Genomic DNA, 26,126 nt, shown 5'->3' on the forward strand with positions numbered 1-26,126 from the left:
CACATACCTGACTTTCACCAGGCATTTAAAATGGTTCTTCTTACAAACTTGATTAGTATATCTTAAATAAATAAATGTTTACCTGAAGTTCCAAGTTGACCATCTTTCGTAGTTGTTTTTGTGTCCCTAATGATCATATTTTTTTAAGACAACTGTTAAATCAAAGCAGGTCATTTGGAGCTTTATAAGGTTCAGTCTTTGAACTCTTAATTTCTTTGCCATAAATTAATAAGCTTAGTTTGCTGACAAAACATTTATAGACATCTGAAAAACCAAAAATTACATTACCTCATAATAAAATTGGACTGGGAAAGTGACCATCCTCTATCCTAAAACAGGTTTTGGAGAGGTCATTACCTGAGTAATTGTTCTGTAACAGACTTGTAAAGTCTGTGAAATATGACAGAAAGGGAACAAGCAGAGCAGCCAATGGGAAAAGGCCACAGCCTCGTAGGCTTGCATCTTTCTAAGGCTTTCATTTCTCACCATGGAGTATTAATTTAGAAGAGCATGGTTCCAGACAGACAAATGTGACTTACAAGTAGTATCTTAAACCAATAAATAATAAACCAATGTTTATTAAGTATGTAGTGCGCTGAGCATTTGATGCTCCATTTTTTTTATTATTATTTTCACAAAACCATCCTCTGCCTGTGTTTTATGGGTGCAGAAACAGAGGAAGAAGAAGCACAGTAATTTTCCCAAGGTCCCACATCTCCAAATAAAACAAAAAAGAAACAAAACCAAAGCCAATGTTTAATAGCAGGTAGAGTGGCACTGAGGTGCTAGGTTATTCGTAGCCATCATCCTCCCAAATGTAAATGTACCAAAGAGAACTCATCAGAGAATGACATTTGTGAAGTGTTCTACCCATGTTAATGATCTCCTGAGTCTAAAACCTGACTCTAGACAAAGCAATATTCTCATATGTGTTCACAATCATTACGATTAGTCTCAACTCTCACATTAGAATGTCATAATCACCATTTACCAAGTGATTATTTAATGGGATATTAAATGAAATTTTTACACATAACAATTGTACATAAAATATTTCACACAGAAATAATGCTAACCATTTTGTCACAATTTTATTATTCAATTATAAAGTTCTTCCTTTACTACATTGTATCAAGGTTACTTGGCATGCCACACTTTCTCCAAAAACTTTATGTAAAATGCATATTTCACTTGGACTATATGCTTAATGATTCAAATATGTTTGAATACTGTGTATTGTCTAACCTATATAAGAGGACATATTTTCTACTGCTAGTTTGTTTCTTAAAAGATAAAAAACACAACTTATTTGCATATAGTAATTGGCAAGAGATGAGCAGGAAAGAAATACCTTTTATGTTACTATTGTCCTCACATTTTATAGGAAATACTAGAAGTGAAAAAATTACAGGACAAAAAGATGACTGAAAATCATTCCTCATTCTAAAGGGCAAAATTCACTTATAGCTGAAAGTCATGTTGCCTGTTCCACAGATGTGCACTTTGAAGGCTATGTTTATTGGTATTGAATACTAACAGTGAAGGCATGATTCCAATATGAAAACATAAAAACAAATTACTTGAAGGTTAAGGAACTCCACCAATACAAATTCTCCTCTAAGCTGATAGAGCCCTCAAAAGTAACAATGGCTCCGAATAGCATCTCTCAACTGGCATTACATTTATTTTAAATAGTTAAGGATTTCCAAAGTCCTGTAGAAAACTATTACAATTTTTCTAAGTTCATGAAATTTTGTCTAAGCAAAAAAGATGATACAGATGTAAATGTAGGTGTACTAACCTAAAGATGCTGACAGTGGACATAGTAGAAACCAAACCTTGAATGAACTTCAGAATAAACTCATGTAGTAATTTCACAGATGCAAAAATATTATGTTGTATTTCCTTAATCCTAAACCAATAATCCTTATCCCTTAATGTTACAAAGAATCAGTGGTCAAGGTCACACACTGAATATTCCCTACTGCAATGAAAACTACGCTGTATGAATGTTGCTTTAAATTTATCACAGAAGATTTGCTCCGGGATTTCCAAGAAAGAAAAGCAGAATAGATTAATTGTATACATGATTTTAGGGTTAGTGCTTTCTCTTTCACCTCTCTGTACCTCAATTACTTCAGGGGTTCATGACCTGCTTCATGATAGCAGAGCAAAAAAAATTCATTGAAGAAAAATCTGAGAATGTAACATTCCTTCTCAAAGACAGAAATAAAGTTTTGAGTAGGACTCAGTACCAATAAAACCTGCCTATCTCCCCAACCTTGATGAAGTGATGTAAGCTCTCTAGATCATATCTGTAATCAAGTAGAAAAAAACCCCACAAGTTTTAACTATGGTTCTAGGGATTCTAGCAAGAGAGGTTTAAATTAAAAATAATAAAGAGGTGGAAATAGAGAGAGAAAAAGACAAAAGCAGAGTAATATATTCAGTGATTTTAAAATGAATTATTCATGAAAATAATTGTTTTAAATAAAATTGCATGTAGGAAGATATACAGAGAAGGAAAAGATAAAACATATTTTAAGGTTTTTATGGTTTTCTATTTCTTTGAAAATTTTATACATGCATATGATGTATTTTGATCTGTTAAGTTTTAAAAGAAAATAATTTTGATTTTTATATTTATTGCATTATATAGCGAATGTAGAGGCAAAACTTAATTCTCAATAATGACTTTCTAAAGCTTTGAATAAGAATAGCTGTGAATATTAATGAAGGAACATATTTTTAAAATAATTCCACAGGAGTAATAGATCATTGCTGTATATAACATGTAGAAATGAATATTGAAGAGGCTAGGAAGTCGTGGTTTATGTAAGTTGATAGATTATTAGATTCACTTACTGTCTCTAATAACACACACATTGTGAAGTCATTTCCTGTTATCTAATAGAATTTTATTTGTAGGACTTTATAGGCCTCCATCCAACAACCAACAAACTAAAGATGTTTTATTTGGTTGGCTGTCTTCACCTTTGTGTTATACTTTGCCAACTTTGAATTCCGTTTGTATCCCTTAAAAAAAAAAAAAAAAAAAAAAAAGCAAACTAGGAAAGGACTCAGATCTGATAATTCACAGTCTCAGCACAAGATGTTGAGTCTGCAGCAGTAGTCTTGATTTGATGGGTTTGCACTTTCTTGTTCTACTTGTTCTACCTTACTATTATCTGAAAGAAGCATACTTGCCCCCCTTGGCCCCTGTGTTTGCCACACAAAGCAAATGGCCACTGAGGAGGTTCTGTGTAAGTGTAAACAACCATGTTGTGTTAACAAATAGGACAAAAGTTGGAGAGAGTAGAATACAATTATTCATTTATCTGAGAACTATTGTCACTTGCCATGTATATATCTAATGTTTTTCTGTAAGTCTTCACATACTCTCAACTGAAAACCAAACCATCCATGGGAAGGTAGCATCAACTGGGTGATCAGGTGAAGAGAACAAGTCTTCAGTCAGTGAACCATGCTGTTCGAACTCAGGGCTCTACAGGGAGATGCTGATACCTGCATATTTAAACAAGGTGACCAAGCTATCTTTCACTTGGTGGCAGTCACGTAAATTATATGTGGGAAAAAACTGTTATGTTCTGAAAGTGACCTTGTTTTGGTGAATCAGCTCCATGATAATGTGAAGACAAAAACTATTCTCTCGTCCTTAAACCTCAGTGAAAGTCACGTGATTTCCACCAGACCAAGCACTCTTCTGTGCCGCCATAGCCACCCCAACTGTGGAGATCCAACAGAAAATACGGAATCCAGAAGAACAGAATATTTGCCAGGACATTTAATTAAGACTTTGAATTAGTCAGGGTTCTCTAGGATAACAGAACCCATAGAATAAATATATATGTATATGTATATAGTAAAATGAATATATATAGTATCTTGATGTATAGAATGTATATATACATATATGCATATGCACATGTGTATATGTATATGTGATTTATTAGAATGACTTACAGGCTGCAGTCCAGCAAATTTAACATTGCCTGGCTGTGTATAGAAAGTATGTGATCAGTCCCCTAGGTAGGACGTCTCGGTAGGTGTTCAGTATATGCTGGAATCACAAAGTAGGTTCCAATGCTAACAAAGGATTGGATGTGCTAGCAAGGTGAGGGCAAGCAAGCAAAAAGCAAAAGCTTCCTTCTTCTGTCTTTTGTATAGGCTTCCAGCAGAAGGTGTGGCCTAGATTAAAGGTGCAACATCCCCCCTCATGAACCAGATCAATGTTATATATCTCTACCTCAAAATCCAGACTAGAAGTGGATTCACTCACTTCAAACCAAGCAAAACTAATTTGTCACAGGTATACCCTTCATTTGTGAATTGCAGTTCATTCCAAATGTAGTCAAGGTGACAATCAAGAATAGCCATAATAGGCTTCAAGGGACCAGTAAGATCAAGTTAGTCAAGACAAGCTACAGGAAGGAGGGTACAGGAGCCTGTGTCTCTGGGGCTATGTTCTGAAAAAAGTCTTCTTTGCCATTAGAAATCTGAGCTCCTTGAAAGCATGGGTCAGAAAGAGGCAGTCCTACTTCCCAGGTTTAACTTCTGAGCTAAGGATCAGCAGCCTTCCCCTGGGTGACTAACACCCCAAATGTCCAATGGGTCTTTGCTGAAGCAGATTGGATCATTACAAATTTACTGTAGACTGTTCACATGTAAGCACTGCCCAATTCCAGGGAGGTAAATACGTGCCTAAGGAGCTGCCCACTCCACCATCAAGTCCACTACCCACTTCTGTAAAACAAAAGACCATCTCAGTCATCTAACTCTGCAATCATGTGTTATCTGTATTATTTTAAACAAAAGTTATGAGTATTATTAATCAGTTGTAAATTCTAATAAAAAAATCAAATTAGGCTAAGTAGTTTTCATGTAAAAACCTAAAATGAAATAAATAAACCTGCTTTATAGCAAGTGAATAGTTGATTTTCCTCACCATCTGTAACTGTAAATAACATCACCTCATAGTAAAACAGCAGCCGCAATGAACTAAATAAATAAATAAAAATAAAGGAAAATATTTGCAGGAAAGAAGCATATATGCTCTGCACTGTCGATGTTCAGTATCAGTTAAATGCAAATTGATGGTTCTGTATATAAATAACATATTACAGAATTTTAAAAATATCTTCCTTAAAAAACTGTGGTGTTATGAAATCCAGAAATTAATATAAACATTTGCAAATTGCAAAAAAATAAATTATTCCCTTTCTGTTTCTTTTCTCCACATCTATCTGAACTGTATAGTTCAGGGCAGGAATCATTCCTGTTTGACATGAGACAATTTACAGACACAAGCATGCAGGGAAAATGTTCCTAAAACTTAGTTATTTCAAGAGTGACTCACAGAATAAGCAAATGCCAAGAGCCACCGACGAAAGCCCTGTTAAACTTCTGCAACTCTTCGGTATTTTTAAATCACAAGGACTTGATAGAAATAAACTCCTCTTATTTTGAACCTACAAGTCACAAAATGTCATCAGTTTTAACTGATAAATAGTCAAGTTTAAAGTTAAAAAATGGTATTAAAATTATGTATTTTTAAATTCAATTATTTGTCATAGAAGACTAACTTCACTGGCGAAAAGACACCAACACTTCATATTTTGAATATTTCAAAATATTCAAATCCTCTTATGCATAGAAGATCAAAGTCAAGGCTAGCATGTCCTCTATTACTTTGTCCTCTTTTGAGTTCTAGTTCCTGGCTCCTTAACATGCCAAGCAACTGCCCAGCAATCCTGTTGAAGCAAGCTTTCTCCCATAAAAATCACAGCCTCCTTTCCTTCAATTTTCCCTTAGGTCAATGCTTTGGCTTAAATCACCAAAAGTTATTTTCAACACAGATTGGCCTAAGACCAAAGCCTCATATTCAACATACCAAAAAATTGCAAACACCAGAGGAAAAAAAATGAACTTCCAAGCTTAGACCAAGCTTACTTCTCTAATTCATAAATTCTGTAGCTGTGCAATTTCAGACATACCTCATGGAATTCTGGCACTATGGACCGGTTACTTATCATGCAAGGCTTGATACATTTCTACAGTTAGCATCCTCACTTACTTCTTCGATTCACTCCCAAAGAAAGACAGCTTTATCACAGACAAATACATTGTCAAATCTGTCTATCAGAAAACAAACACTCCAGAAATCATCAACTATGCCCACACTGGGTGTCAGATGGCGAAACCGAGAACAAGTTCCAAACTCTTTGGTTAACTATTAACTAATAAATGTCTGTGAAAGAGCTATCCATAGGAAAATGATTACAGAATTCAGAACTCCATATATCCTTGCTCAACAAATATAATTTACTCTCACCTTCTTACAAAGCTGCTGAATGTTCACAAACATAGTTCAGAACATAGTCCATGTACACGCCATTTTGTGAGCAACTGTCTCTAGCTCCACTTGTCATGTTCTAGATTCACATTGTGTCTTGGTTTGTTTTTGTAACAGTTGTATTTTTTTTTTCACTTAATGTGAGACTATGTGCAGGAAGAGTTGCACACCACAACCCATACATGAAGGTAGAATGACAAATCTGTCAAGTTTCTTCTTCCCTTCTAAATGTGGATCCTGAGGAACAATCTCCAGTCAATAGGATTAACAGCAAGTAACTTTACTCAGTAAGCCATCTTGCCAGTCCTGTAGCTTCCATTTTAAATCAATTAAAATGAACACTTCCAATGCTAAGGATTCCCAAGAAGCAGAATGATTACTCTGAGATAATAGTGGATAATCCTTGTGCACACCTTGATTGCATAGTTAGAAAGAGTAACAAAGGCAGGCCTTAGTTTCCATTACTTTCTTTTTGTTTTTTGTCTGTTTTGTTTTGTTTTGTTTTATCAATTTTTATTTAGATAAAATATTTTCTTTTTTCTTTTCTTTTTTATTAGATTATTTTCTTCTTTCTCTAATTTATTTATTTAGTTCATTGCAGCTGCTGTTTTACTATGAGGTGATTCTATTTACAGTTACAGATGGTGAGGAAAATCAACTATTCATTTGCTATGAAGCAGGTTTATTTATTTATTTTTACTTTTTTATATTAGATATTTTCTTCCTTTGCATTTCAAATGCTATAGACAGCTATATCAGGGTCCTGTCGGCAAAATCTTGCTGGCATATGCAACAGTGTCTGGGTTTGGTGGTTGTTTATGGGATTGGATACCTGGCTGGGGGAGACTCTAGATGGTCCTTCCTTCTGTCTCAGCTCCGAACTTTGTCTCTGTAACCCATTCCATGGGTATTTTGTTCCCCATTCTAAGAAGGAACTAAGTATCCACACTTTGGTCTTCCTTCTTCTTGAGTTGCATGTGTTTTGCAAATTATATCTTGGGTATTATATGTTTCTGCGCTAATATCCACTTATCAGTGAGTACATATTGTGTGAGTTCCTTCGTGATTGGGTTAACTCACTCAGGATGATGCCCTCCAGGTCCATCCATTTGCCTAGGAATTTCATAAATTCATTCTTTTAATAGCTGAGTAGTACTCCATTGTGTAAATGTACTACATTTTCTGTATCCATTTCTCTGTTGAGGGACATCTGGGTTCTTTCCAGCTTCTGGCTATTATAAATAAGGCTGCTATGAACATAGTGGAGCATGTGTCCTTATTACAAGTTGAAACACCTTCTGGGTATATAGTCAGGAGAGGTATTGCTGGATCTTCAAATCTGGATTTGGTAGTACTATGTCCAATTTTCTGAGCAACCGCTAGACTGATTTCCAGAGTGGTTGTACAAGGTTGCGAGCCCACCAGTAATGGAGGAGTGTTTCTCTTTCTCCACATCCTTTCCAGCATCTGCTGTCACCTGAATTTTTGATCTTAACCATTCTAACTGGTGTGAGGTGGAATCTCAGGGTTGTTTTGATTTGCATTTCACTGATGATTAAGGATGTTGAACATTTTCTCAGGTGCTTCTCAGCCATTCTGAATTCCTCAGTTGAGAATTTTTTGTTTAGCTCTGTGCCCCATTTTTTAATCTGGTTATTTGATTTTCTGGAGTCCAGCTTCTTGAGTTCATTGTATATATTTGATATTAGTCCCCTATCTGATTTAGGATTGGTAAAGATCCTTTCCCAATCTGTTGATGGCCTTTTTGTCTTATTGACAGTGTCTTTTGCCTTACAGGAGCTTTACAATTTTATGAAGTCCCATTTGTTGATTCTTGATCTTACAACACAAGCCAGGGATTATTCCCCTGTACCCATATCATCAAGGCTTTTCTCCACTTTCTCCTCTGTAAGTTTTAGTGTCTCTGGTTTTATGTGGAGTTCCTTGATCCACTTAGACTTTAGCTTTGTACAAGGAGATAAGAATGGATCAATTTGCATTCTTCTACATGATAACTGCCAGTTGAGCCAGCACCATTTTTTGAACATTCTGTCTTTTTTTCCACTGGATGGTTTTATCTCCTTTGTCAAAGATCAAGTGACCATAGGTGTGTGGGTTCATTTCTGGGATTTAAATTCTATTCCATTGATCTACCTGTCACTGTACCAGTACCATGTAGTTGTTGTTTGTTTGTTTGTTTGTTTTCCACAATTTCTCTCTAGTACAGCTTGAGGTCAGGCATGGTGATTCCACCAGAGGTTCTTTTATTGTTTTTGCTCTCCTAGGTTTTTTGTTATTCCAGTTTTGCAGTTGATATGATAGTATATATAAGTGAGCCTAAAAATTCCACCAGAGAACTCCTAAAACTGATAAACAGCTTCAGTTAAATAGCTTGATATAAAATTAACTCAAACAAATCAGTGGCCTTTCTCTATACAAAGGATAAACAAGATGAGAAAGAAATTAGGGAAACAACACCCTTCACAATAGTCCCAAATAATATAAAATACCTTAGTGTGACTCTAACTAAGGAAGTGAAAGATCTGTATGACAAGAACTTCAAATCTCTGAAGAAAGAAATCAAAGAAGATCTCAGGAGATGGAAAGATCTCCCATGCTCATGGGTTGGCAGGATTAATATAGTAAAAATGGCTATCCTGCCAAAAGCAATCAACAGATTCAATTCAATCCCCATCAAAATTCCAACTCAATTCTTCACTGAGTTAGAAACCAGTCTTTCCATTACTTTCAGTCTAAAATGGAATAACTTTGCAAGTGTCATCACTATGATCATCAGAGGGTATATAAACATCTAAAGGGCTTCCTATTCTGCATTGCTATTCTACTGCTACTGATCACAACTAACTCCCAAGCTGTTTCTCCATACCATTTTGTGATGCTTTGATAAGAGCTCTTTTGTCAAGGCCTAGCAACTGAGAATGCATTTTGAAAAGTTTGTTATTTCCATTTCTGGATTTGGTTTCTGTTAACCAAGGGTTAGGAGTCTGATCAGTTTTATGGTTCAATGAGTTCCACACCCTTAATTCCCAAAGATTTTCATGCTTTTGCTCCTGTCCCTCATCTATTTATTCAGACTTGTATAAGTCTTTCAAAAAGAGGCAGTTTTGGTTTCCAATTTATGTTCTTCATTCTGTTTTCCCTGCTCTTCCTAAGGTTAAATCAAAGCAGCAAAAACCCATCCTAGTTGGAGGGAAGAGATTGGCCCAGCAATGCTAAAGCACAGAGGCCCAGGCAGACATGAGCACTGTGTTGGTACCAAGAACTTCATTCAGAGCATAGCCTCAGTTGGCCATGACATAAAGAAAGGCAAATTAATATTTTTAGGAAGATGTTCTCTTTTCCTTTTTTTTAGATTTATTTATTTAGTTATTTTATACAAATTAGGTCTGGGATTTTTTTTTTCTATTTCCATCCATTTGCCTGCAAATTTTATGTCATTTTTTTAATGAGAATAATACTCCATTTCGAAAATGTACCACATTTTCTTTATCCATTCTTCTGTTGAAGGACATCTAAGTTGCTTGAGATTTTGGCTGCTTCTTTGGCAACAGTGGTTTTTGTCTTTTGTGATTCTTGATAACTTCCTAAATAACTTGAATTTCCAAAACTGTGTGTCATTAATTGAGAAAAGCTTGTGAAATATTCTATTTTGTGCCCATGGTTCATTTTTTGGCTAATGGTATAAGCTGAGTTTCGATATTTTCCTTCTGTTTCTAATAATACTGGAGTACCTCCTCACCAGAGATACTATAATGCTCAGGCACAAAACTCGCTCTTGTTATGTGACTGAAAGGGAATGGAGAGATCTTGAATGCACTCTCCTTATAGAGGGCAGGGCCAAGATTTTTTAATATTCAACATTTAAAATCTTTATCACAAGATGACACAAAGTCTGGAGGTTGAATGGGATCTCCTTTGTGTGCACTGAATACACTGTGCACACAAAGAATATTATACTGTGCACACAAAGTATTAAATAGCTGCTTTCCACAGTATGTAAATATGGTTTTGCTTCTGATTTAATATGTACAGTGTTACTTCCAGCTCTTAAGGACATTTTAGAAAACAGTGACTATATTCTTTACATTAAATAGACTTTCAAAAGATGCAGTGTACTGAAACTGCATACACCTACCCTCAGACACTTCCAGAACTGCAATTTAAGAGTTTTAAAATACAAACCACAAAATAGTTCACTAAGCTTTCCATCATAGAATTTATTATTGGCCTGATAGTTGTTCCTGACCCTCATTAAGATTAAGGATACAGGTTTACCTTACTTAATTTTTATATTTTTCTCAGTGTCCTGTACATACAAAGCTCTAGTAGGACATTTTAATACATTTTTGTTAAATGAATAACTGAACTATTTTTACCTGACTTAGTTGCCTGTATTACCTTGCTTCCTGTTATGGCTGCAGTTCTATAAAGGGCACTTTATTGATAGTCTGTGTATGTGTGCATACATCTCAATTAACAGCAGAAATTTAAATTTTAATCAGTGGTGCTTTTTTGAAGCCTGGGGAGCTGAAGGTCACAGAACAAGGGTTTGCTACATGTTAATCTTTACCTATATAATGAATTGAGCCATTAATATTTAACTAGTGCTTCCTGCAAAGCATGAACCATGCACTGGATATAGAGAAATGAATTTTTAAAAATATTTCAGATAAGATTTTTGCCTTCAGGAAATTTTAGTCTAGTTGCCTTGTGCTTCTTACCTAAAACTGCTTTATTGCTACTAAGTATTTAACAATCTTGTAGAGGAATTGCATTCTTAATCATGCTCACCATGTGCTTAGTGCATACCATGTCTTAAGCTCATAGATGAGTGTATGTGACATTGTCCCATTGTAACAGAAAATTTCAGAAGCCATTATGTGAGTGTCATTGCATGTCAGCACTGACAGTGCACCAGTAAGTCACAAAGAGTGACAACACTCCTATCCTGATCTTAAGACAAAGATCTTTGATCAGAGCCCCAGATAATCCACTGCCCTCAGAGCCAAGAACTAATAAAGCACACACACATGCACACACACACACACACACACACACACACACACACACGTACACTCAAACAACTACAAATCATTCTACCCATTATCCCCTCCCCTTCTCCTCAGAGAAGTTTGAGTACCACCCCACCCTGGAACATCTATTCCCAGCAGGACTAATTCCTCCTCTCCCACTGAGACCCAACCAGGCAGTCCAGGTACTCCTTACCCCAATCTGCTTGCCTGTACCCCAATATCACCAACAATTAAAGAGCTTTGACACAAAGAAAGACTCTCAGGAATAAAAGTCATATTCCTCTTAAATTTTAATATAAAAAAATGTGTATTTGTGCATAGACTAGGTGAAAGCTCCTTTTAACAGACTACAACAGGTTTGCGTTTTCTAAATATAACTTTCGCACTACCTCTTCCCATTTCCCATCTCATACTGCTGATCTATCAAGAAGAGGAGTCTGTTTCTCGGCATACTTCAGTATGGGTGGAGCCTGTAGTCCCTTTGATTAAAAGAGCCAATGCTATCCCAATTCTTGCCTTAATAGTGTATTTGTCCAGGTGATTCTGTTTTCTACCTCCTGAAGAACAACTTACTGTAATAATACATGCTTTTGGACCCCTAAGTGTTAGGGTGGTCTAATTGTGCTACATGATAATACATACTGAGAGCACCAATTGACCTGGAACCTTCCTTCTCCCAGTGCACCTGTCCTGTGTTTCTTCTCCCTGTAAATGCAACAGTTGTGACGGAAAACATCTTGGATTTTAAGCAGAATCTTTCTGGTGTTTCATCATATTGATGCTGTGAGTTGTTAAAGTTCCACACTAAGTTTAAGGTATCTTTCCCATGCTTTGAGTGCTACCTCTGAAAAATAATTCCTGGACAATCATTGACTGCATACATAATATTTTTGTTTTATTTAATTATTTGTGTGTTGATTTAAGTCTTCATCTTTGTTAATTTTAAATGGAATGTTTGGGGTTTGATTTTTTTTTTTACCAAGATGTCCCTATATGACCTAGACTGGTCTCAAACTTCGATGCTCATCCTCACCATCGGGAGTACTATCACTGTGAGCATGCACCACAATTCCCGACTAACAGTATTGGATTTTGAATACTCTGTGATATGAACTTTTCAAACATAAATTACCTTACCTTTTAAAATATTATCTCCAGTACGTTACAGCCTGGTGTTTGCAATTGATTGACTGACTGATTAATTGATTGATTAATTGATTGATTGATTGATTTCTTGGGGGATGGCAGAGATCCTTTTTCCACCAGATTTTGCTATAATTATGAAAATAATACACACAAGTTATTGTTCTCCATTTCTGTAGGCTGTGAACAGAGAAAAGAATCCTTTAAATAGTTATGTCCCAAAGCAAGTGTTAAATATGTATAATGTCATCTTCCTATGAACTTATGTATAGACTGAAGACAATAAAATAGAGTCTTAACTGGTAACCTGTAGAGTGATTTCTACTAAGCATTTTGAAGAGAGTATGTGAGTCAATAAATATTTCTCAAGTGAGATCTTCAATTATAATCTGATAGCAAGTACTTATCTTTCCATATTCTATTTTATATAATAATAACATACATTTGTAAGTATATAAAAATATCTATCTTTAATAAAAATTATCACATATACTTTACTTTAAAGCCAAGCTTTGAATCTTTTGCTATTCCATATGGTCATGGTATATAAAGATAGATAGATAGATAGATAGATAGATAGATAGATAGATAGGCATAAATATATCTTATTTCCAATAATTGCAGCATATAGTATAGTACATGTGAAAATAAGGTTCTATTTACTTTTTGAGCAAGTATGTAAGTATATGTGCATATGTGGTAGGAGTCTGTGTGAGAGTGTTTATGTTTCTAGAGACACAATTCAAGATATTCTGTAGGTTTTTTTTAATAATTTAATGTATTATATAAAACTATAATAATCACCCTTATTTGAAATTATGACTAGAATCCCACAGAGAAGTAAAATAACCTGCTTAAAATATAAAGAAAATTTTATTCAGCTACATCAGAATATCTATATCTGTTACCATCTGGCAAATATTCTCTTGTTACTAAATTAATTTACAAAATAAGAAACTGCTAATGAGATAGCTAATTTTCATGCCAGTTGTTGAAAATAACTTTAGAAAACTCAGTGAACTCCAAAAAAATTTAAATAAATTGTATAGTGTTATCAAGATAAGACCTCATCAACAATGCATTATTCATGATGTCATACATAGTTCTAATAACAAAGTGCTAAAGATCAAATGTATGTATATATACATATATATATGTGTGTGTGTGTATGTGTGTATATATATACATACATATATATATATACATATATATGCATATATACAGAATTTGGGTAGAGGATATCACACTGTATTTGCTAAGAAACACCATGACACTAAGTGCTGTGACACACAAACATTGGGTTATGGCTAAGAATCAAGGTCTGTAAAAGCTGGGGCATCATGGAGATGAATTCACCCCCAGGGTCTCCTGCGGGAATGCAACTCTGCAAATTATTTGAGATTTCTGACCCCCAGAACTGCAACTTAATAAATTTATAGTGCTTGAAACTGCTAAATTGTGGTAATTTGTTTTATAAGCAGCAGTAAGCATTTTCTCCCCTGTGTGCTGTGCTGTGCTCAAGAATTCCATAGCTCACTTCCCTGTACTGGAGCTGATAGAAAACAAAGTGATGAGCTGTAAGTATTTTTGTGAATCTACTTAACACTGTAATCATGTTTCCTCTTTTTTCATCATTTCATCTTCCCTTGCTTTTCTACGTGATTTCACATCACCTGTCATTTCAATTGTCTCCAACCAAAATGACGAAATGCTTGCAGAACAACACATATATTCTTTTGTGTATAAATTATTATTCTAATGCTGTGATTAAGCAGCATGGCCAAGACTACTTGTAGGGGGAAAAAGAGTGTGTATTGTATATAGTGGGTTGGAATCCATGATGGTAGGAATAGCAAGTGGCAGCCATGGTGGCTGGAGCTGGAAACTGACATCTCCCATCTCAGTCTGCAACCAGAACAGAGAAAGAGAGCTAACAGGGAAGGGCATGTGGCTTTTGAAACCTCAAAGCTTCACCTCGCTGACACATTCTTCCAGGAAGACCACACCTCCACAGCCTACTTAAAGAATGCCAACAACAGGGACCACACAGTCAAATGCCTGAGATTATATAGGACATTTTATTTAAACCACTTTGGTTAAATTCTGAGATAATCAATTTGATATACATATGTACGTGTTAATAAATCAAACCTTAATCAGCCGGTTACTTAAAACTAGAATTCTCAAGGTATGAATAAGCAGTTTCCTTAAACACCATAAGGAAATACAGCACAAGCAGGCCAGCCTGATGTCTCAATGGATAAAGCCACTTATATCAAGCCTGATGACTGGGGTTCCTTCCAGCTCACAGCCCCACATAGTGGAAAGGAAGAAATCTAAGATGTCCTGGAACTTCCACATACATGCCACGACACATGCACTCACATATAAATAAATAAAAATGAGTTTAAAAATTATTCAAAATGGTCAGGAGTAAAATTTCACCTTTATTACTCGAAGGCCAAAGGGCTAGCATAGAGTCGGGAGCGTATAATTTTGGAAGTTGTTTGAAGCCTCAGACTGAAAGTCAGAAGAAAATCTTAGAGTCACACAGAGAAGCAAACCAGGTTCTTTGTTCTGACGGAGGCGTCTGGGTTAGAAGGAAAAGCAGAGTCAGACACGTCCAACATGTTGTCCTGGTTTTAGCAGGCAGATGACTCTCATATTCTCCCTAGGGCAGGGAGAAGGAAGGAATGAAGAGGGATTAGAAGTATTGTTCTGACTTCTAGATATGTACAGAGATCCCAGAGGAAGAGAGTCAGAGCATCTTCACTAACTAGATTCTGAAACTGTTCCCCACACATCAACTCTGGGGTCCTTTCAATGTTAATTTTCGTAACCTCATTATTTAACTTATAATATTAAGGGCAGTTTTTAAAATGCACTTTATAAAAATATATAACCTTATCTCTTACTCATATATTTTTGGCAGTAGCTATAATTCTTCGTGTTATTACGTGAGATAACTATTTTCCTCTCTGGATCATTTCCTTCTACTTGGCTTTCCACATCCTCCCAGAGGTGCTCAGAATATCTTTTTTGCTTTTGATCTTCTGAACAGTACTATGCTAAGTCATTGTCTAGCAGGAGCAATGAAAATGTCCCATGTAGCTTTTTAATGAATCATAACTGCTGGGTAAGTCTCATCCATCATCTTGCAAATATCATCGGGATTAATGCTTCCTGAAGTGTCCTCTGCCCACACTGAAGCTACCGCTATCAATCACTGTAACTCAATCTCCCTGTAGTGTATTCCCCAAAGTTCAATTTTTATGTGCAAGCAAAATATAGTTTTACTTTTCAGTTGATTGAACCTTAAAACATTTTTTTCTTTTTGAATGTGTATATACATGTTTGTGTGTGTGTGTGTGTGTGTGTGTGTGTGTGTGTCTCTCTCTCTCTCTCTCTCTCTCTCTCTCTGTGTGTGTGTGTGTGTGTCTGTGTCTGTGACTTGAACATGGAGATCCAGGGATGATATTAAAAATCTTCCTGGATTGCTTCTCCACCTTATTTAAATCAAGGTTTTTACCAACAGGGTTAGTCTCATTAACCACTTTTCTCTGGCTATTCTATTCCTGTCTTTCCCACAAAGGCTGGAATTGCAGGTAGGCAAACATGCCCACATAGCTTTTGCATGGGTTTGGGGCATACAAACCTCAACTTTATCTGATGACGAGTGTTTTATGTTCTGAAGCATCTCCACAGCATCTCCCTTGAACTTTGAAAGAATGTCAGAAAAAAAACATTTCTGGAGGGATTTTACTAGTTAGTAGTTTCCATGGCCTAGTGGTGGAGTCTTGGGTATCACCAAATATATCATGTTCAGAGATTTGGTGGTCTAGAAGTAATGTCCTTGGTTCCCTCTTAGAGTTCCACAAGGTATAAAAACTATGTGTCACTGTGGAGCTGCAGTTCTCAGCTGGGTTCGGGTGCTCTTACAAGTGTAGTGCACTGGTTGACTGTAGGATCATCTCCTAGAGTGGTATGCTGGAGTCTCCACTGTCTCACTGCCCATGAAGTACCACATTTAGTTTTGGGAACTTCCATTTTCATTCACAAGTTCTCACACTGCTGTCTGAAATCTCCCAAACCAGCAAATGTACAAGCAATTGAGAATTATCTGCTTCTAAAGTTTCAATTAGATTAGTTTTTAAAATAGTGTCCCTCTAGTGTTCTTCCACTGACTTGGCTGCTGTTTGCTTACTGCTTTTTTTTTTTTTTTTTCAGAAAATGTTACACTAAGTAGTCCAGAATGTCCTTGAACTCCATACATTTCTGCTCCATCTCCCAAAATGTTTGGATTACAGGTGTTAACTACCACACCTACTTGGTAATCTCTTTTGATTCTAGTCAGCTCCACCATAGAACTGAAAATAAACATAGAAATCTTAATTCTACCATAGTCACTGTTTTGACATTATGCTGTGTGTGAATATCAAGAACTTTTTTTTTTCATGACAGGGTTTCTCTGTGTAGTCTTGGCTGTCCTGAAACTCACTTTGTAGACCAGGATGGCCTTGAACTCAGAAATCTGCCTGCCTCTGCCTCCAGAGTGTTGGGATTAAAGGCATTCGCCACCATGCCCGGCGAATATCAAGAATTTAAGAAATGAAGGGCACTGTAGAATTCTACCTGAAAAATACTGTTGATTTCTAATGACAGAAACACCTGCCTATACCAATTACTTTTCCATTAAGTCTATTCTTTATCTTTAAAAACACTGTGTTCACTGAATTGGGCTAGTACTTTTAGAACTTTCTAAAATACCTAAAAAGGATTTACTAATTTATTAAAAGCCTAAATAAATTAGGAAAATAAGTTGGGCACTAAGAATTAGGAAAATGTGGGCAAGTATCTATCTGGTTTCTACTTCTAAATGACAGTAAACACTGAGAAATTAGCAAAGTAGATAGTGAGCCCTTTCAGTTAGCTTTCTCTGTAAAATGGCAGCTGTAATTCCTTCCCTTGGAAGACCAGGTGCCCTAATAACAATTGCTGTAAAACTCCTCTGTTCTGCTTTCGTCTCCTTTCCTTTTTTTTCCTGAATCTACTTGCATTTTATTTAAATGCACACACCTCCAATATGAAAAAGAGACCAGAATATTTCTTATAGAAAAGAATCAAAACAAACAAAAAACAAAAAAAAAAAACCAACACCTTTTCACCAACACTTGGCTCTCAATGGTCTTCAGTGGCCTCACAATTTATTTCTATTGCCAGCCACTTGCTTGGCAAAGAGCTGCTGGTCTGAGCTGTTGTTCTCTCAAGTACTTATTATAGGAATCACATGGGCCAGCACATTGATCAGTAGAATAATAAATTACATACTTAGGCCACTAGCACCAAACTCGGTGCACTTTAAAAATTGATTATGGGACAGATTTATTTTTACTGTGTTGTGCAAGCAATTAATGTGATCTACTTTCCTGTTTCATGGTTTTAAGACTCTTCGATGCCTAATACAATGTTTTTAGCTGACTTTCACTTGATACCGAGTATATCTTCAGTGACCCAAATTTGTTCATTCCCTATTTTTTTTAATGATTCCAAATTCTTACCATTTTAATTAATGACTTAGAAAATATTCCAGATGCTTCTTAAATTATTTTTGCCTTTTTACTTCTTACTGACTTTAAACTCTTGTGTGTGTGTGTGTGTGTGTGTGTGTGTGTGTGTGTGTGTGTGTTTAACCAGCTCTGGGTTTTTCTTCACTTTGGGAAATGCCTGACTTTTTGTTGGTATTGGAGAGCCCTTTCTTCATTCACTTATATTAGCACTGCCACTCAGCCATGCAAGATTTATGGTCAACTTAGTTTCTTGGAAATATATTGTGATGCTTTAAAAATAGTTCAGGATTTCCCAACAGGGACGCTAATGGGCAGTTTCTGAATAATTTAGATAAAGTCAGTTCTGAAGTTTTCTTGCTTTCGTTTTTGTTACTGAGTGCTACTGGTCTGATGGACATTCTGAGCCCCCCCCCACTTTCATTAGAATGTTGAATGTGCTCATGGAAAAATCGCTGCCTGCTAATTTGCTACTCGTCTGAACACTGCTCTGAACTAAAACTTCATCTTGAGTTCTGAGGGAGTTTTAATCTTAGAAAGTCATTTATCAAACCTAAAAGACTGATAACAACATCTGTCTGATTCAGGTTTCTACAAATTCTTCATGAATAGAATTGGGGATCATTATTTTCAAGCCGAACTTTGCTTGCTGGTAAATTTTGCCTTTAATAACATACCCATCTAAGAGATTCTTGTTATCATAGTATGTTTCTCTGTATATATTTTTTAAATATGTTATACTTGCCTATCAACATTTTATTTATTTTACTTGCCTGGTAATATTTTTATCTTGTGTTAAAACAAGATTTAAATATCAAAATTGGGACTTTAAAGAGCATTCATGAAGAGTAAATTTCTAAATAAATCAATAAGTTCAAGGGAAACAGAAGATAACTCAAGGAGAACACTAGAACACATGAACAGAGGAAATAGCTGTTAGTAGGACCTAGACACAGCAATATGCTAAGCACCATGTAAAAAGTGAACTTTTGTGAAAGATATATAGGCAGTTATGTCAACACCATGGGGGCTGAAATTTTGGAAATAAGCAACCTAACACCATTTTCTTCCCCCTCCCTCTAGCATATTTCTTACAACCACCACTACCTATGAAGCAAAAGGATCTAGTGAGGCATACAGGGTTAATCCCTGAAGCATGCTGTGTTCATTCTCAGCAGGAAGGATGGAAAGACAGCCTGAAAGGACAAACTGATGACATAAAGCAAAATTACATTAGTATTCCATCTCAATTCCTTCTTTAAAGTTGCTGCTTAAGAACAATTTATGACCCTAATCAACTGATTTTCCCAAAGCTTGGCTCCAAAGAAATTGTCAATATCACCGTAGTTTGTCATGCATTCCATACCATTTTGTCTTCTTAAATCTGTTTGGAAATATTCTTGCATTAAGATACAATTTGATTTCACCTGACCAAGAGGCCTGGCACAAAACTCACAGGATAAAATGTCATATATACATTCCCAAGTTCCAAGAATAAGCAGAATGAAAAAAAATAATAGCAATGAGCATGATGTGGTAGCACATGCCTATGATCCAAGCACTCATACCAATAATGCAGGAAGATGACCAAGTTCAGGGTCAGCCTGAGCTATATACCAAGGCTGTGCCCCCAAAGTAAATAGAAGAGGAGAAAAGGAGAGGGGGGGACAGAACGGGAGGAGAGGGACAGAAAGGAGAGAATATACTATTAATAAAATCAAATTCAGTCAAAATTTGAATATGAATATGATCAAAATACATTATAACACATTATCAAAGACTTAATAATAATTAAAAAAAAACAGTAGTTAACAGAATTTCTTGCCAAGCTAGGCATGGTGGTGCGTGCCTTTAAACCCAGCACTCTGGAGGCAGAAGTAGGCAAATCTCTGAATTTGTAACCAGCATTTCCAATCCAGTGAGGGAGATATAGAAACTCTATCTCAATCAATGAAATTAAACAAACAAACAAACAAACTTGTTATCTGAAATTCTGGAACAAGACCTCCCTGTGTCTTCCTAATGATGTCATTAGATGACCACATTCTATCAGCTTCCTTGGTTTTATTAATACAGATACTATAGTATTGTGTGTGCTCGTTGTTTCTAACATTTTACAATGACAGCAAGAGAAGGGGGAATCTCTTTCATCTTAACACTTTAGTCTCCCTCTTTGTTTTCATAGTATCTATTACAGTCTCCTCAGTGTGTTCATTCAAAAATTTTTTTTAGTTCCTTACCATTTGAGCTATAATAAAAATCTTCAACGACATCAAAATTGTTTACCTAGGAGCCTAAAATCTTCACCAAGAACTTCTTTTTATAAGGTTTCATTTCCAGAAAGTTCTTCTTAAATGAGTTAGATTAAGTAAAGAAACACATTGACATGCTCACTAATCAGTACCCGGGTCATCAGGCAAAAGAAGCCATTGGTGTTTAGATGAATGATATAGCTTAGAATAGTCAAAGGCTTGACTTTTAAATGACACATTTTACTCTAAATCTTATATTCACCTATTTCTTGTTATGAATAAACAGCAGAGGTACACAGAAATTACTTAAAAAAATAAAAAGACTCTTCCCAGTAGCTGAGATGTATTCTCTTAACACAAGGCCTTCTATGACTTTTGAAGTCAGCAAGTTAGTCTTGGATGAATGCACAGACTGGTAAATCTTTAGAAAAGCAAAGACTTGGGATATGTTGAAAAATTCCATCAAGGTCTAAAAAACAACTATGAAGCTATAAGATGGCAGGATAGGGCATTTAACTAACTTGTAAACAATCAGAAGTTCACAGGAGCAAATAAGCATATTACAAGCACCTTATCTATTATCTCTCATACTATTAGTCCTGTGTATTTGTTAATGATTTGCTAGCAAGAAAACACACAATTATTCTTTGATGTTTATCTTTTGATATAATCACACATTTTCATTGTACAAAGGTGATATTATAATCGTTTTATAGATGTTGGATAACTCAATTATCACAGTATTACTCCATGAATTTCGACTATAATAGAGTTTTCATTTATAAATGAGGATAAACTTCTAGAGCTCTTAAGTAATTTATCCCAAGATTAAAGATCCAGAAGTTAATACCTGGAGAACAGGCACAGAGGCTATAGTTTGTCACCCACACTAGAGATACACACTATCACTCAGAAAAACATATCACATTATACTCAGCCTAATACCCCTATACTGACTCCACAGTCTATGAGCAACTGAACCATAGCAGTTACTTTCCTGTCAATTTAAAAAATAGCAGGCTGTGTAATATATCCAGAAATACATTAGACATGAAACAGCACTAAATGTGGACCCCTTCTTTTGCTGCCTTGGTAAAACATATCCTAAGCAAGAGAAAGCATTGAAAATAAATCCCAGTCATGAGTCATTTGCTGCAGGCATATGCTGCCTCACACATCCTAAGGGAACAGAGAACATCTGTAGCAGCCACATGCCCCAAGGTCTGGTGTCAAAGCCCGACGGGACTAGGGTGCTCCCCAACAAGGTTGGTCATGCAGAACACCCATACCAGAAACAGACTCTGTAATCCTGATTTCCTCAAATGTGTTTATGTTGCTGCTACTAGTCTGCAACAACAGTGTGGGCATAATAGAAGAAAGTTTAAATTCTAACTTAACGTGCCTAAGCAGGATAGGATATTTTAGTCATTTATCTGAAAGCATGAGAAGGCCAAGGTACAGAATAAAATAATTATTAAAACTTCAATTTCAATTCATTTTATTAAAATTTGTTCCTAACATATGTAAGGGGCTTGATGATAATCTAAATGTGGTCCTTACCCATCTCTTGGGATTTACAGATGAGGCCTGAGTTTGTTTGTAATGAGTTTGTTATTTTTAAAATTGTCATTTGGTGGTAAGGAGTCATGAAGAGCACCTCAAAGATATATATATCTTTGAGATATACTGGATATCCAGATATACTGGAACAGAACTGTGGGGAAAATATGGAGCTCTGAATAATTTAGGTCATTTCCTGTTTTATGTAAGCACAGTACCCTTGAACCTATCCTAGTGCCAATTCCATGTTTCTGATCATATTTGTACAACTTCCAATTTGTAAGACAATACTTATTACCCTATAAGTACCTAAAACATAAGTCCTGGCTAAATTTGTCAAATGTATAGTTACTAATTATAAGAGATGCCAATATTATTTTTTAACTTGGTCCCTTTGCAAGCAGAAAAAAACAAAAACAAAAATGCAAAAGAAGAAGAAGGAGGAGGAGGAGGAGGAGGAGGAGGAGGAGGAGGAGGAGAAGAAGAAGAAGAAGAAGAAGAAGAAGAAGAAGAAGAAGAAGAAGAAGAAGAAGAAGAAGAAGAAGAAGAAGAAGACCCCAAAATAAAAAAAAAATAATTCCTTTCAATTAGCACAGAACCTCATGGACAGAGTTTGCCACACATCCAACCATTTGTAGTATCAGTTAGCAATCATAAAAACACAGTGAGCACATCATCCCTGGGTCTTCATTGTGTTCTGACCTTGGTATCCTGTACACATAACATGATGTGCACATTTGCTTATATTCTCAGTCAGTTCAGTGTTAGTGCCACTTGACTGAACAAATGACAGTTTGATGGGATGAGCCTGGTGCAGGTATTTGAAGGGTAGTCAGAGGAATGTTCTTTGTGGAAAGCATTTTACCTAAATAAGCAAATATTTATTTCAGTAGAAAAATAAAAGTTTACATTTTTTAAAAGCCATCACAAACATACCCTAAATTTTCTAACCATAAATGTAGGCTTGGTGTTTCCAAAGAATGAATATAACATTGAACGTCAGTACAGTTTGTGCTTACATTTGTCTACTATACTGATTCAGTGTATCAAACCTCCAAATGAGTGAAGTCAGGGAACCCGGTAACGTTAATAGTTCATCTTTAAAGATATTCTTAACTACTAATAAGACAAATATCTGTTTTATTTTAATTTCAGACATCAAGTCATTTATCTGCAATTGATCACTAATAGAAACAGAGTATTTTCAATAATCAAGTTTGCAAGCTGATCATTAAAGAGAGCGTCTTAACATCTCAACATAAATCTTACTGGAAATGTTTTAATGGCTAGGAGCGTTCAAGAAATCAATTTTAAAAATTGTAAATTCTCATATACTCAATATCAAAAATGAGGGGGAAATGACTCAATATTCAGAGACAATGAAAAATATTTCTTTACATATAGCTCATGAAATTTCTACATTATGGTTAGAAAATTTGAGACATTTGTGATGACTTTTTAAAAAATTATATGCTTTTATTTTTCAACTGAAGTAAATATGTTGCAATGTATCTAAAAATGCTTTTGAAAAAGAACATTCATCTGGCCATCCCTCAAATACTTAAATCAGGTTCATCCTGCCTAACTGTCATATACATAGCTCATGAACTTTTTCTGATATCTGACACTATTGGATTCTTGAATTAGTGCTTTCATATGTTAAAACGTGATCTCTGTCATGGACTTAGGATTAGAAAAACTATATTATATTTTACTTAGCAATTATATTAAATCAAGCTTATGAGAAAGTAATGGATTATATATACAAGATCTAATGTGACAGTATGACTTAATCAGATCACTGAGATCTTAGACAAGAAACATTACCAAATATCATTGGTAGAAACAATACCAAATACCATTACAAAATATCAAATGGGTGCACAGCATTTAGCATCTTCCATCCTTTCCTGGACCAGTATTTTGTTATCTAAAGATTGTACCTCTTCTGTAAGCACCTAAATGACCTATGATATTTACTTCCTTTCCTATTTTATATGAGAAAGACTGCATTAAACCATTTAATAATTTCCAATGATACTGAGAACAGCTAGAGTTTAACTACAAATTAATCTAAAACAGAATTTGAAAGCTAGGGATGTAGTTTTAGCAGAGAGTCATTGCCCAATATTCGTGAGGCACAGAGATAGAGACACAGAATTTCATAAAGCAGGAAAGAAAGGGGTTAGAGGAGTTGAATGGAGGGAGAGACAGACAGACAGACAGACAGACAGACAGACAGACAGACAGAAGAGATGTTGCATTGTACAAAGAAGGTTTCCTAGTTTAAAATGTATTTAAGCCTGTAAACTTCTAAATACTACTAATAGATCTTAAGCATCTACTATAGACAGGTATTTGTTATATATTTGGTACAGTAATCTCTTCCTAGAGTCATCTCCACATTTCAATCATTGGAAGACAGAAGAAAGAATGAACCAGTGACTCCTGCTAGGGAAAGAAAAAACATCTATTCACCCCAGATAGGATACCAGTGACAGGCCAGCAAAAAATTTTCACCTGAGTCTAGATTAACAAGCTAGTGAGTTTACTGGTTACATAAAAAAATATGAGTGAGGAGTTACCTATAGAAATGTGGTTATTCAAGGACAGCTGCATCATTGAAAAGACCACCTGAGCATGGATGACACCTCATGAAAGCTGTATCCCCCACAGGAGCAAGACTCAGTCATTCTCCCCAGTATTTGCTACTAGCAGATCCTTGGGAATGGGAGCCTTATGAATCTTGTAAATTTTAGGAACTTTATTAAACTGTGAGTTTTGTTTCCTGAGTTTTATGAGCCTTCCTTATCCTTCTAGATATATACATTCGATTGCAAGAGATATCTACAAGATAGATATGTTAGAGCTCAAAGGCAAGATTCTACTACTTAATTGAATACTTCTCTAGGGAAACTTTTTCATGAAAAGAAAATGTCATGTGGCATGCATTCAGAAAATGATGGCCATACTTGTGGTGGTGATATAGGGAAGGATACTAGCAACAGCTTGTTTGCTCCCAGAAGTCCCCAAGGCAGGACCTCTGACTTCCAAGAAACAAAGGCTGGCATAGGGGAGAATGTGGGAGGGGTGACTGGGAGGGAGCAGTGAAAGGGGTGTAGAGTGAACAAGTAAAATAAAGTAAAATACAATACAATACAATACATGAAAAGAGATGGAAGCAGTCATTTCTACATGGAAACTGTACACAGTATTGCCAACCTTCCTACTCCTAATGCCTCAGAACATCCAGTTGTGCACATAACACACATTGCAGTATTATCTATCAGCTTCTGCCAGGTGATACCTGACAAACTGAGGATGTAAGAGTCTCTTATTCCCTGAGGAAGTAACTGCACAGGCAGCCACAATAGAGACTGGAGATGAGAAAAGGGTTTGAAGAAATGTCCAAGTCTGTCAATTGCTTGTTGTATAAGCAAGAGGACCTCAGTTCAGAATCCCATCCACTGCACACCCCTCCCCTTTCTGCCCCAGGCTGGTGTGGTAGTGTACAGCTGTAATGTTAGTACTAATGATGCAGAGACAGGAAATTTGAGTCTTTCTGCCCAGCTAGTATTGCTAAATGCAATAAAAAAAATTCCATGTTCAATGAGAAACTGTGTCTCAAAACGCAAAGCAGTGATCAATTGAGAAAAACCCTAGCATTGATCTCTGGCTTCCAGTTACATAGGAGCACACACACATACTTGCATATATGTGTGTATACACCCTCAGCAACATGTATAAGACACACATGTGCACATAATTTTTAAATGTAATGAAAACTGAGTATAAAGAAAATTTTACCCAGGTTATCATAAGTATTTATTAAACAAAGGTACCATGAAGGATTTTTTTAAATAAAAGGAACTTTAAAAGTTGTAAAAAAAAACAAAAAAACAAAAACAAAAACAAAACAAAAAACAAAAAACACCAGTTTTGGGTAAGTGGTAGTATACATGTATAAAGAGATACAATGTCAAGAGTAGTACAACCTTGTTATTTTGTGTATTTAAAATTATTTAAATCAGACATAATTACATAAAAATTATTTGTGCTGATACATGAGACATTTACTATTATCACATAGCAGAACAGGAATGTTATACCCAAATTTATATAAATTAGAAAAATTTGCCATTTAAAAACATTGATAAGCAATGGATAGATAATATTTGCT

At 35.6% G+C, this 26,126-nt stretch overlaps 1 protein-coding gene and 1 long non-coding RNA gene across 4 annotated transcripts in view; one reads left to right on the forward strand and one right to left on the reverse strand.

The window, feature by feature from the left end:
- Nucleotides 1-6,145, reverse strand: part of LOC147005905 (uncharacterized) — a 28,147-nt gene extending 22,002 nt beyond the window's left edge. The window contains exon 1 of the long non-coding RNA XR_015045300.1: nt 6,015-6,145. This is a non-coding gene — a long non-coding RNA (uncharacterized LOC147005905). The remainder of the gene's footprint in view (nt 1-6,014) is intronic.
- The window catches only part of Kcnh7 (potassium voltage-gated channel subfamily H member 7), a 464,734-nt gene that overhangs the window by 266,431 nt on the left and 172,177 nt on the right, over nt 1-26,126 (forward strand). The window lies entirely within an intron of this gene.

Source organism: Mus caroli, unplaced genomic scaffold (assembly GCF_978045245.1).
Source record: "Mus caroli unplaced genomic scaffold, Mus_caroli_1 scaffold_2, whole genome shotgun sequence".
NCBI lineage: Eukaryota > Metazoa > Chordata > Mammalia > Rodentia > Muridae > Mus > Mus caroli.